This window comes from Gossypium arboreum, chromosome 11 (genome assembly GCF_025698485.1).
Source record: "Gossypium arboreum isolate Shixiya-1 chromosome 11, ASM2569848v2, whole genome shotgun sequence".
Taxonomy (NCBI): Eukaryota; Viridiplantae; Streptophyta; class Magnoliopsida; order Malvales; family Malvaceae; genus Gossypium; species Gossypium arboreum.
This window is the reverse complement of record NC_069080.1, coordinates 108,789,938-108,803,980: the sequence shown is the minus strand read 5'-3', so window position 1 is coordinate 108,803,980 and position 14,043 is coordinate 108,789,938.

The window sequence follows — 14,043 nt, the reverse complement described above, 5'->3', positions numbered from 1 at the left end:
CCGTGTCTAAAAACCTTGACATTCTATTTCTGACGTCAGCATCCAATTAGGGGCACACGGCTAAAGCACACGCCCTTGGCCATAGGCCGTGCCCTCCACATGGCTGAGACACATGGCCGTGTCTCTGCCCGTGTGTTTACTACCATGCATACTAATTTGTCAATTTAACGTGAATAGGGCACACGACTAGATAACACGCCCATGGGGCTAGCCATGTGTCACACACGGCCTAGACACACGTCCGTGTGTCTACCCGTGTGGAAAAAAAATAAGGCTATATACCAAACCTTTTTGCCACCCTTATTAGCACTAGCCTATACCACATCAAAACAACCAATTCAGACACAACTACATAGCTGAATCATTCAATTAACTCATTCCCAAAAGAAGATCATCATTTGCATTTATCAATAACCAATATTAGCCACCATCTATGGCATTATACAAAATGATTCAAATGCTAAAGTAAGCCAACACATTTGGCCAATTAACAATGACACAAAACTCAAAAGTCAAGATCCTATACATGCCATAATCAAAATAAAAGATCTAACTATACTAAGTGCTTTAGATGATAGTGTGACTGGCTTCTCCAACGTAAGCGATAATCCTCGAGCTACTTTGGTGGCACTATAAGAAAATGGAAAGGAAATAGGGTAAGCATAAAGCTTAGTAAGTTGCATGAAAATAAACATCAACTAATTATCATGAATGTAACACCCCTTACCCGTGTCCGACGCCGGAACAGGGTACGAGGCATTACCGGGCTTAACCGTTCTCAAACATGCAAAAACCAGGTTACAAAATTTTGTTCAATTTAAAAATTTTTATACCCATGCATAATGTCCCATACGCGGGCCTACGAAGCCCTAAACATGCATTAAAAGTAGTTAGCGACTAAATCGAGAACCTTAGAAAATTTTGGGAAAACTTAGAAAAATTTTCCATGACACAAGGTCACACGCCCGTGTGGACACAGGGACACGCCAGTGTGCCTTCGACACGCTCGTGTCCTCAGGCCGTGTAACTCTCTGACTATGAGGTTAGCGAATAATTTGAATCACATGGCCTAGCCACACGCCCATGTGCTAAGGCAGTGTCCCCCACACGGTTGAGACACACGGCCATGTCTCAGCCCGTGTGACCAACACTTAGGCCATTTTCCAAGCCTTTTTGTTGCCTTAATCTTTCACAAACTTAACCAATTTAAAGACACATATCATAGCATCATTTTAAATGATTTAGCATGCCTAACTAAGGCACGTTTTTAACAACCAACCATAACATATTACCCAACAATTAATCTCTACTTATTCAATGAATGTCCATGTTCAATCATTATCAACTTAATCCTAATTTATGCGTTTATTCCATAGCCATGACCACCCCAAATGGTCCTAAGGCATTCTCATACACATATGCTATACTATTCATTCATAGTAAATAATTATAATTACATCGTAAGGCATTAACAAATAGTAAGGATAATTAGGCTTATAAACCAAAACATTATAAGCCACATTCCATGGCTATATACAATGAATCAACATAAGCCAATACATTTGGCTACTCATGATAACATCTAACAAAAAAACTAAGTCTTTATACATGCCACTCACTTGTAAAAGCTTAACATATATATAAGTCGACACTTCCAAAATGATGACTTGAAAGTGTGATGCTGCCTCCGACGATTTCCATCCCCGAGCCGACCTGACAACACTTCCAACATGCTTTTCAAGAATTACAACCATAATTACACTTTTACTTATATTCTGGTCATGTTATTTTCTCAAGTCATAGTTACCAAATTATTTATATCTGGATCTACAAAACTCCAAATTAAGTCCGCTAATTTTTCCTGAAACTATACTCACATATATTCTTACCATAAAATTTTCAGAATTTTTAACCTAGCCAATAAGTACAGTTTATTCTTTAAAGTTAGCCTTTTTTGCTACCTGATAGCTTTGACCCCTCTTCACTAAAAATTAATTATCTCATAATACAATACTTGGATGATGTTCTCGTCTATATTCTAAAAATATAAATTATAACCCATAAATATTTTTTTTAAAATTTTCAATGATTTTCTCAATCAGAACAGGGGATTTCGGAATCGTTCTGACTTTGTCTCACAACAATTTAAATATTTAATAATATGAAACTCTTTTGCTTACACTATTTCTTTTATGTGAAACTAGACTCCTTAGTCTTTAATTTAATATTTTATTCATCCTCTAACTCAATTTCCATAATTTTTGGTGGACTTTCAAAGTCGGACTACAGTTGCTGTCCAAAACTGCTTTAGTGTAAATTAATGATACTAAGTTTATCACACCTTATTAATTTATTTTCACGACATTGGTAAAGATAGATATCTATACATCATAAGTATAGACCTATAATCACAAGTTCATCACAAAATCATTTTCATTGGAATGAATTACCTATTTACATCTTCACCAAATGTGCATCATGAACCGAAATCATTTCTCATGAGCTTGGCATACGTACCTGTGTTACTCAACATGCTCATATTCATTCCTTACTAATCATACAACATGAATTGAATTCACATTTCATCAATTTCATGTAAGTACTTGTATCACTCACAGCATAGCCATAAGCTCTATCATTTTGACTTAAACCTTAAATTTCTCTTTGAACCATTTGGAATACCATAGGATAATCACTAAGCCTCATGTAACACCCCTAACCCGTATCCGTCGCCAGAGGGGTAAGGAATATTACCAAATAAGCACAAAAATTCATTTGACAATATTCAGGTAATTTCCAATAGCATACCCTTGAATTCGAATTTCGTTTATACAATATGCAAAGCAATTTTCTCAATTTAAATAGTACATTAATCGATTATCATCCACACATACACATTAATTATGTGGAGCGCATATAATAGCTTAACAAGCCATTTTCACATGGCTATATATATATATATACATCACCAAAAAGATACGTAATTAACATCAAAAGTCAGTCCTATACATGCCATTATCAAGGTTCATTTACAAGAGTACCGAAAGGTTTAGATAGCATGGATGACTTCGACTTTGGATCTCCCGAGTTCGATAGCTCACGAACAAAATCTATAAAATAGGGAATTAAGGCAAAAAGAGTAAGCATTTCGATGCTTAGTAAGTCTTAAGTAATGAAATCATTTATAACTAAAGCATAGCATTCATAAGGCTCATCATCTTTCTGACTAAATGTAGTCATGATTAAATATACCACTATTGTTCATACATGTCATCTTAAATTTTTCCTTAAACACGAATTCGTATCATGTAGATAATCTCTTTTTACCCAACTAACCTCATAATTAGGCCGAGTACATCTAATTTGATTACAAGGCTAAATAAATGCAAATACGCAAAATCATATACTTATGTTACTTCACACTTCAATCCATATACTTACATGCTCATAGTCAATCTTAACTTAATTTCAATGTACATACGGTGCATACCTGATCATCTTAGGATCGTAAGCACATCAATAGAAATTATTACGACAAGATCGCACACTTCCAACCCAATTGCCTTCGGGATTTAACTCGGATATAACAACCAGCACGAATGCCTTCGGGACTTAACCCGGATATAACAACCAGCGCGAATGCCTTCGGGACTTAACCCGGATATAACAACCAGCACGAATGCCTTCGGGACTTAACCCGGATATAACAACCAGCACCGATGCCTTCGGGACTTAACCCGGATATAACAACCAGCACGAATGCCTTCGGGACTTAACCCGGATATAATCCTCAATTGACATGCACAAAATATATTTATATTATAAATCATTAACAATTCATTTACATTATTAGATCACAAACACAACATGATTATCCATCATTCCATTTTCGGCTCAATAGCTCATACAAATAACATGATTCCGTTTCACTACTCTACATGATTTTCTATAACCATTCAACTACAAGCCGATGCACTACCTATTTATTTCAATATGTAAATAAAGAGAAACCATTAGGTTACAAATTATTTATTATGCTATATATATAAATATATAACATTGTTTAATCAAATCATAAGCTAAGTTCCATTACTCAAAGACTTACCTCGAGTATATTTGAACAATTACGGATAGGCTACTCGATTGCTTTCTCCTTTCCATTATCTGATTTCGATCCCCTTAGCTCTTGAGCTTAAATTCAAAAATAATTTATTGAATTATTTTTCAATTGAGCAATTCAATTTAATACATGTGTATTGTACAATTAAAGTACAAATAACCTTATTCACTATTATTTTAACATCATGCATATGCTCCACTCATTACAACCGAACATGTTACTAGATGATCACCTTACATTATCGATTTTCTTAAATAACATGATCATATATATATTTAATACTACGTCAAAACAAAACATAACATATGGCTCAACAAGCATTCATACATGAACCATTAGTCAACTTTACCAAACGGACGATATGCTTAAGATATCATATAGAAATATCCAAATTCTTTTCTCATCCACTCGACCAACTAAGTAAATGTTATGACACATTATAAAATAACCTTACGGCCCCAAAGCAAGATCAATAATAAGTCACAACCTAATCACATCCCTCGGTCATATTTTCTTCACCTAAACCAAATTAGCAAACACATATAGTCCTTGGCCGAATGTCATTTAACACAAGTCATCAAGAATTTTATTATTTATCACCCTAGATATTATTAGCTAAATAGATCAATTGTACATATATACCGCCAAAACCGTACCTAATAATTTTACTTATACATAACATTACTCAAATTCTTCAAAATCATACTAACAAAAATATCATGTACCATGCCGAACCTTTAGGAAATCAAGCACCTAATTTATCCATTTCAAAACACCTAATCGGCATTTGTTCAAAACATTAAGCAAAGTCTATGTTCAGCTATTACACATATGAGTATTAGAAATTATAGTTTTTAGCAAGATCAACTTCTTTCATCAACAATTTCTTCATCAAAACTTAAAGATAAAAATCAAATTCCTTCATTATCTACCATAACCGAATGTTCAATTCAACCATCCAAATTCAAAGTTTTGGCATGGGCTAAGTAAGTAGCATGATGAGTAACCTAAAACAAACTAGAATTTCAAAAATCTAACTTGATTTACTAACCTTCCTTAGGTTTCAAATGGCCGAATGTTTGCTCCCCTTTTTCTCCCTTTTGGTTCGGCTAAGAAGAACAAAGTTGAGACTTTGTTTTCTTCACCATTCTTTCTATTATTATTTTCATTTTATTCATCTATATTATAAAATATAAAGCCATTAACTAATAATTAATACATATTTTTATAGATCACTTCATCATGGCCGGCCACTACTTGTCAAAAATGGATATTTGACATGCAAACCCATCCTTTTTCTAACATGCATTATTACACCACTTTGAGATTAACCTATCATCTTTTACATTTATTTCACATGAGTCCTATTTAATAAATTTCACATACAAATGATAAAATTAAAGCATGAAACTTTCACACATGCCTTTTCACATACAGTAAACACAAAATTTAACGGTTAATATTTTTTTACGACTCAATTTTGTGGTCCCGAAACCACTTTCCGACTAAGGTCAAATTAGGGCTGTCACACCTCAAACATAAGGGTACGATGCCGATGCCATGTTCCAACCATGGCCTTACACTGGCTCACATATCTAAGTCGATGCCATGTCCCAGACAGGTCTTACACTGACTTTCATATATCGAGGCTGATGCCATGTCCCAGACAGGTCTTGCACTGACTCTCATCTATCAGTGTCGATGCCATGTCCCAGGCAGGTCTTACACTAGCTTGCATATCTCGAGGCCAATGCATGTCCCAGACATGTCTTACACTGGCTCTCGTATTAATGCCAATGCCATGTCCCAGACATGGTCTTACACTGGCTCTCAGAATGTGGCCAATGCATGTCCCAGACATGTCTTACACTAGCACACATCCATATCACCCAAATGTCATGGAAAGGATATCCGATCTATTCCCAAGGTTCAGCCAGGAGTTTTTACCGCGTTAAATCTCACCATATACTACTCATAGATACATTCAAGCATTATAAACATAATCAAATATTCAATGCATAAATACGACTAAGTTTCATTATTTACGTACAACTTACTCGTTTCTATGGGATATCATATTCCCTCAAACTTCTAATGTATTATATCATCACATGAATATTATTAATGTTTGTTATCACTTTCATCATACTCAATATCATCAACATATAATTCAAAATAACCAAAGCAAGATAGATTTCAAGTATATTAACAATAACATTGATAACATGCTTATTTAGTCACACGGACTTACCTCGAATGCAATTTCGGCTAATTATTCCATTTTAGTCCATAACTTCGTACTTTTTGATTTAAGCCCAAATCTTGATTTTCTTGATCTAACATTTCAAATATAGCTTATTTATTACTCAAAATATTCAAATTAACCCAAAAATCATACTTTGGAAAATTTACAATTTTGCCCCTAAATTTTCATTTATTTGTAAATTATTCCCTAGGCTCGAAAAATAAAATTCATTCAATTTTATCCTAATACAAGCCTAGCCGAATATTTATCTTACTTACAGCAGCCCACATATTTCATTATTTCACACCTTTACCATCTATTTTACAACTTTTACAAAATGGTCCATTTTAGGTGTTTTCATGAAAATCACTTAACAAAAGTTGTTTATTTAACAACCAAGATTCATTTTCTTCCATAAAAATGCAGAAAAAAATATGAATATTCTCATGAAAAAACCCTAGACTTTCAAGCATTTTGCAAAATAGTCCCCTCATTAGCTAAATTAAGCTACAAGGATTCTAAAAATACAAAAATCATAAAAAATGACCATCAAAATCACTTACTTGTGAGGGTTAGAAGTTGCTGAAATTTTCAAGCTGCCATGGCCATTTCCTTGGGTAAAAATCGGTGGAGAAGAAAGACAAATAAAAAAGATGATAGCTTTTTACATTTTTGTCTTATTATACCTTTTAACTCAATTACCCATTTACCCTTTTAATTTATAACTAATTTCAATAATACCAAACAAATATCTTCCACTAACTTATTAATGGGCTAATTTCCACATAAGGGCTTCCACTAAAAATTCTATATCTATTTAATACCTTCAGCTATTAGAATGTAACTTTTGCACTTTACCTTCAGCTATTAGAATGCAACTTTTGCACTTTACATGATTTAGTCCCTAAAGCCAAATTAAACACTACTCACATATAATTTCTTCATGAAAATTTTACACAGTCATATAAACATATCATAGACCTTATAATAATTATAAAATAATTATTTTTAATTCAAATTTGTGGTCTCGATACCACTATTCTGACTAGGCCCTAAGTTGGGATATTACAATGAAACAATATGCTCATAACCTTTCATAGCTTATTCATGAATACCATAAATGGATGTAAGTATAACTTACTCATCATCATCCAATACAATTCATATTGCATATATTGAGCCTACATCTCATACATTTCAAAGAGGTACCTGTACCACTCATCACATGATCATAACTTTTCTCATTTCGATATAAGTCATATATATTTTGTTGAACCATTTGGAATACTACCGGATACTCAATAGCCCTAACATGGGTTAAGATGCCGATGCCATGTCCCAGACATGGTCTTACACTAGCTTTCATATAGCGAGGCCGATGCCATGTCCCAAACAGGTCTTACACTGACACACAACAAGCTGACGCCATGTCCCAGACAGGTCTTACACTAGCTTGTATATCACGAGGCTGAAGCATGTCCCAGTCATGTCTTACACTAGCTCTCGTCTCAACACTGATGAATGTCCCAGACATGTCTTACACTGGCTTAAATATCTTGAGGCCGATGCATATCCCAGACATGTCTTACACTAGCTCTCATATTGTGGCCGATGCATGTCCCAGACATGTCTTACACTAGCACACATATCATCCAATGTCATGGTATAAATATCCAAGTCTATTCAAAATGTTTAACATAAGTCTTACTACGATAATTTCTCAACAAACTTGCTACCAGGCAACATTCTTATGCCTTTACGTTTCTGTTCTAATTTTTTAAGTCTGGTTCTTTTGATATCTTGATATCGGTATGGTTTTTTTGTGTTTCATGCTGGGTTTCTTCTTCTATTTGAGGCTGTTTCTCTTCTTGGTGGAGATTATTTGTCTTGGAACATCTCCGCCTTCTACTGGTTCTCCTGGTTGTTGTTTTTCTTTCTTGGTTTGATTTGTCTTCGTTGGGTTTTCGCAAATTTTTGTCTATCTCTGTTTTCTCTTGTAGATTGGTTTCTTTCTTTTTTAGGTTTTTTATCTCAGTTTTATGGTCTATGTTTTGTGTGTTTCGTCTTCTTTAGAGTCGCGTTCTTTTTTTTTCACTACTTTGTGCTAGGTTTTCTATTTTCTTCGATGTATTTTTTCTGGGGTTTTGTCTTCCTGAGGGTTTTGCATTAGTTTTGTGTTTTCCTATTTTGTTTGTTTTAGTTTTGTTTTTCTTTGTCTGTGGGTGTTGTCTTCTCCTTTGTTCGCAGGGTTCTTGGGCCTGTAGGTGTGTTTTCTTGGCATTTTTCCACCCCTATTCTGGGGGTCGGTTCTTTATTAGAACGCTACTGTTTTTCTTTCCTTTTTGTTTTGTTTTACATTGCAGTTGCTTTGTCCTGGGAAGTTGATGGATTCTTGGTGCTCGGGTCGTGGATTTTCCAATATATTGTCACTTTTTTGATGCATCAAGGGTGTCGAAAAAGGGAAAAGCCTTTTTACTGTTCAGGCGAGCTTAGCGATTCAAAGGATAGGCTTCTGTGGAGAGTGATAAACCAATGAAGATCCTCTGCTGGAACTGTTGAGGGGTTGGAAACCTTACGACAGTTCGTGAGTTAAAGCAATTGATCATTGCAAATGATCCCGATATAATCTTCCTTTGTGAAACTAAAGTTAATGCTAATAAATTTTCTTCTATTCGCAGCAAGTGCAAAATGGAAGGTTGCTTGGCTGTTAATATGAATGGCAAGAGTGGTGGTCTAGTCACGATGTGGAACGAAAGTAATCAGGTCAAAGTTCAAACTTATTCTAGTAACCACATTGACTCGATAATCCACATGGAGAATGACAATTCCATCCGGTTCATGGGATTCTATGGAAATGCCGAACCAAATAAAAGACAATGCTCATGGAATATGCTGAGAAGGGTTGTAAAGTCTGTTAAGGAGAAACGGATCATTGGGGGTGATTTTAATGCCATTCTCGACAATGCGGAAAAAGTGGAGGGTAGGAGAAAGCCAAGTGCTCTTATAGAGTATTTTAGGGAAGTTATTGATGAGATCGCGATGGTTGATTTGAAAAATGATAATGGATGGTTTACCTGGGCTAATAACAGGGAAGGTACCGCGTTGGTTAAGGAGAGCCTTGATCGGTTTTTAATGTCTGTTAATGATGTGGCTAGTTTCCCATTTCTGGAGACTAAGGTGATCCGTCAATCGTCTTCTGACCATGATGACATTATCTTAGATACTGAAGGTCGGAAGCCGAGGGATAGAAGTAGAGACCCTAGGCTTGGTTTTAAATACAATGTTTGCTAGGTTAAAGATGAGGAAGCAAAGAAAATTATCAAGGAAGCGTGGCAGAAAGGGTCTCAAGATATCATGGGAAAGATCGAGTTGGTGGGTAAAAAGCTTGGTGGATGGCAATTTAAAAAGCTTAAACAAATGCGCAATCAGATGGGTACCTTGTAGGCAAAAATAAACAAAGTCATTAATAGCCAAGGGAGTATTTACGCGAGCAATAAGTTTAAAACTTTGAGAATATAGCTTGGTAAGTTGTTGGACGAAGAGGAGAATACTGAGCTCAACGGTCTAGGGTTTAATGGTTAAAAGAAGGAGACAGAAATACTCAGTTTTTTCATGTTAGAGCCACCAATAGGAGGAAAAAAAATATTGCTAAGCTAAAAGATTTGAATGGTTACTGGAGAGAGAACACGGCGGATATAAGCAAGGCGATCAGGGAATATTTTCAAAAGTTATTCAAGTCAAATTTAAATTCCAACACTATGCTAAACCTTGACTGTATTGAGAGCTGTATTTTAGGTGATGTAAATGACAAATTGCTGAAGGACTTTACGAATAACGAAATCAAGGAAGCGTTCGGTCAGATGGATCCTAGAAAAGCGCTGAGAATTGATGGTTTGTCGGGGAATTTCTTTAAGGAGAATTGGGAAGTGGTGGGGGAAGATATTATAAAGCTGTGCCTTGGTATTCTTAGGGGTGTTAAAAATGTGGATTGTATAAACGATACTATTATTGTTCTAATCCCTAAAATTAAAAAGCCTATGGATATGACTAATTTTAGGCCTATCAGTCTTTGTAGGGTGGTGTATAAAATTGTTTCCATGGTGCTCGCAAATTGCTTGAAGGAAGCGCTCACATTATGCATTAGCCAAAGCCAGAGTGCCTTTGTTCCGGGGAGGATGATCCACGACAACATTTTAATTGCCCATGAACTAGTCGATTATCTCCAAAGTACAAAGAACAGGCCAAACAAGGGATTCATAATTAAGCTCGACATGAGCAAAGCGTACGATCGAGTGGAGTGGCAGTTTATTGAAGAGGTGATAAAAAAAAAAGGCTACGTTAATGAATGGGTGATTAAAAATATGAGATACGTTCAATCGGTTCGTTATGTTGTTAAATGCAAATCTACCCTGTCCGAGACGATTGTACCAAAAAGAGGCTTAAGACAGAGGGATCTTCTCTCTCCTTACCTATTTTTATTTTGCATGGAAGCATTTTCTAAGATGTTAATTCACGCTCAGAATAAAAATGTCCTTAAGGGTATTTGGGCTAGTATAAATGGGCCCCGTATTAATCACCTATTTTTTGCCTATGATGCACTCCTTTTTATTCGTAATAAAAAAAGGGATGTGGAGAAAATTGTGAATATTATTGCAAATTTTAATAGTGATTTGGGCCGAGAGGTTAATAAAGATAAATCTATGATTATGTTTAGCCCGAATACCCCGTTGGCCCAAAAGGCAACTTTTTAGTTCTATGCTTGGTATGCGTATTGTGGATAAGCTTGATAATTACCTAGGGTTACCGTTACCTGTTAGTAGAAAAAAATCATTAGCTTTTACTAACATTATTAATCATTGCAATTGTAGAATAAATAGTTGGTCAAAACGCTTGCTATCTTATGGCGGGAAAGAGGTTTTTATCAAAGCTATTATCCAAGCTATGCCGACTTATGCTTTCTCTATTTTCTTGGCACCAAAAGGCATTATCGAAGACCTTCATTCTAAAATGGGACGAATATTGTGGTGGGCTAATCACGAGAAAGCTCATGCGCGGGCTATGATGGCGTGGGAAAAACTGTGTTATCCTAAGGGAATGGGAGGCATGGGTTTTAGGGACCTACATCTATTCAATTTGGCTCTCCTTGGCAGACAGGTTTGGAGGCTGATGTCTCAACAGGATACTTTATGCTTCAAGGTGTTAAAAGCTAAGTATTTTTTAGATGGGGACGTGTTCAATTACAAATGGTGTGATACCATCCTTCACTTGGGCGAGCATAGCCAAGGCGATTGAAGCGCTTAAGGATGGCTTTATATGGAAAGTGGGGACGGCAACATGATAGATCTTAGAAGGGACCACTAGGGGGTTGATGGTGTATATGGAGAGTTGGTTTGTCGGACTTCTTTCACTAATAATGAAAGAAAAGTCAAAGATCTGTGGGACCACGATAAAAGGCGGTGGAATAGGGAGAGGGTGTGTGAGATTTATAGGGATTACTTAGGGGACTATATTTGCAAATTGCCCATTCCTCATAAAGGCATCAAAGATATAAGGATGTGGATTCAAAACCTGCATGGCTTCTATACCACCAAATCGGCTTATTCTTGGCTGGTCTTTAAGAAAATCGGTTTGGGCCCTCATAGATTTTTCTGGCGTGCTATTTGGAAACTCATGATGCTCTCGAAAATCAAAATTTTTAACTGGAGGATCGGTCACAACATCTTCCCAACATTCGATAATATAGCCCGTATTCACCAGGGTTTCAATAATATATGCTCGAGATGCCAAAGCAAAGATGAAACGCTGATTCACGCACTGAAAAACTGCCCAAAGGCTCGCGAAATCCTTTTCGCAGGGGATTTAAACAACAAATTACTTGAAGGGGTTTACACCGACTACATTGACTGGCTCGAATATGTGTTTAGAGAGCTTGACAAAAAGGCTACAGCAGACTTCTTAACCCTTCTCTAGAACAGTTGGAATGATAGAAATAATATGGTTTTTAAAGGCAAGATGGATGCTGCGGTGATGATATGGGAAAAGGAGCAAACACTGAGTAAAGACTTTAGAATTTTTAATTTAACCAAGCCACCAGTTATCCCCCCGACTCCGATAAATAGGGGATGGAAAGCCCCTCCGAATGGATATATCAAAGTAAACGTGGATGCTGTAGTTTCGAATGGGTGCAGTGGTTTTGGTGTAGTTGCGAGAGACAACGATGGATTTGTTCTGGGGGTTGTTATAAGTTCAGGGATGAAGCGATGGATGTGTGCTGGGCTGAGCTGAAGATGTTTATTGAAGGATTAAAGATGGCTGAAAATCTAAATGCGACCCAGCTTATTTTGGAATTAGACAATGCAATGCTGGTCAACAAGGTCAACAGGCGGGCACAGGATATAACCATATTGGGTCAGCGCATTACACAAGTGTGCGAAGCTTTTAAAAATTTTAATTCGGTCCAAATTAATTGGGTCAATTGTCAGTGTAATATCGTTGCGGATTTTCTGTGTACTTTAGCTATTACGAAAAAATGTGATATGTACTTTGATATGGATTATCCGATGGAGATCCATAATTTTATCATTCATGACGCAATAAAATGAGGTAGACCTTTGGGTCATTTTCTTTCAAAAAAAAAAAGAATGTTGCCTAGTAGCAGATTGACGAAGTTTTTTAGCTCTTTAAGGGGTAGAGATCCGTTGCCCCCCGACGTGGCCCCTCTCTAACCCGAGGTGGGGTGCGTCTTCAGCCCCAACGGGGGTCGAGTTGTCCCGCAATGACTCACCAACGGTGGTGGGTCGATCGCCGACCGTAGTGGTTGGGGTGATGATTTTCTGACCGGTCAAGCCCACGCCCATAGAAATGTAGCCAATGACTCCAGGACCAAGTTCCCTGTATCGGGCAAAGATCTCTTGGGCTGGCTTATGCATTGCTATGGGCTCGAGCTTGGCTTGTCCATTCTCTCTTGTCATGTTAGGGATGCCTTATGCCTCCCAAGTCGGTAAACCCTCGGCGCCTTGGCCTTGCTAAGGCCTTGCTTGCATTCGAAGCTGCCCGTGACCGCAGTACCAAGTCCCTTTGATGGAAATGGCTCACTGGGGGGCGCAAGTTGAGTTTGTAGGCTCGGTCTTGGCTAGGCCAAGTCCCAGTGGGATTTTGCCCCTCTTAATTCTCGTGCCAAGCGGTTGTGGTGTGCCCTCGTTTCATTGTTCCTTCTACTCTCCTACCAATACATTGGTTGGGTGGGTTGTTGTCCAATGTACGTGGGTACTACTACTAGTACGCAATGGGCATATGAGTGGTGTTTTGGTTGTGTATATTGGTAGGCTCTATTCTACCCGCGTCAAACTATTGAGCCACACTCCTTTTCATTGACTCTCCTTGTTCTAATTGAACCCAAGGGGTGCGATCGGGATCCGATGTTGCGTACGTAAGCCGGATGGAATTATGGATGTGTTGCTATCCCTTCTTCATCTCGTGCCCTTTGGGGTGTGTGGTGGACCACAATCTTGCCCTGTGTCCTTAGTGTGCTCCCTTAAATTGGTGTGGCCTCGTCGGTGTACTGGTGCTCGATCGTGCTTTCGGATACGGGAAATATTTTTTAGAGTAGGGTTTAGGCCCTTGTCTCTCGATGCCTATGCATTTTGTCTCTTGACACGAATGATGCTCGTGCTCTATT